General features: G+C 41.2%; 1 pseudogene; it reads left to right on the forward strand.

The window, feature by feature from the left end:
- LOC119592351 overlaps window positions 1-371 on the forward strand; it is a 30,652-nt pseudogene that overhangs the window by 15,976 nt on the left and 14,305 nt on the right.

Here is a 371-nt window from a genome sequence, read left to right on the forward strand (position 1 = left end):
CCTGTAGCTTTTTAGAAATTTTACACACCCGAATGCCTAATGAATCTTCCTTTCCCTACAGGGTGGCGCAACGACATGGAAAACGCACATGTTAAAGATGAAAGGATTATCAGGGAAAAGAGTCCATAAGTCTCGCAATGAAAAACGTATCAGAGCGGGGTAAGGCACCTCTGTATCCACCTCATATCCATCCAGGAGTTAAAAGTCAATGTAAACGTTGCGTGTCTTGATGTATATATGTATGTGTGGCGCGTCTGTATCCTCTTAATAAACTCTCAGGATTTATAGGTAGAATATACGTAGCGTGTATCGATGTACGTGCAGGGTCTAATGATGTGGTGTACGTAATATGCAGACATTACACTTACATA

The sequence above is a fragment of the Penaeus monodon genome, chromosome 30 (genome assembly GCF_015228065.2).
Source record: "Penaeus monodon isolate SGIC_2016 chromosome 30, NSTDA_Pmon_1, whole genome shotgun sequence".
NCBI lineage: Eukaryota > Metazoa > Arthropoda > Malacostraca > Decapoda > Penaeidae > Penaeus > Penaeus monodon.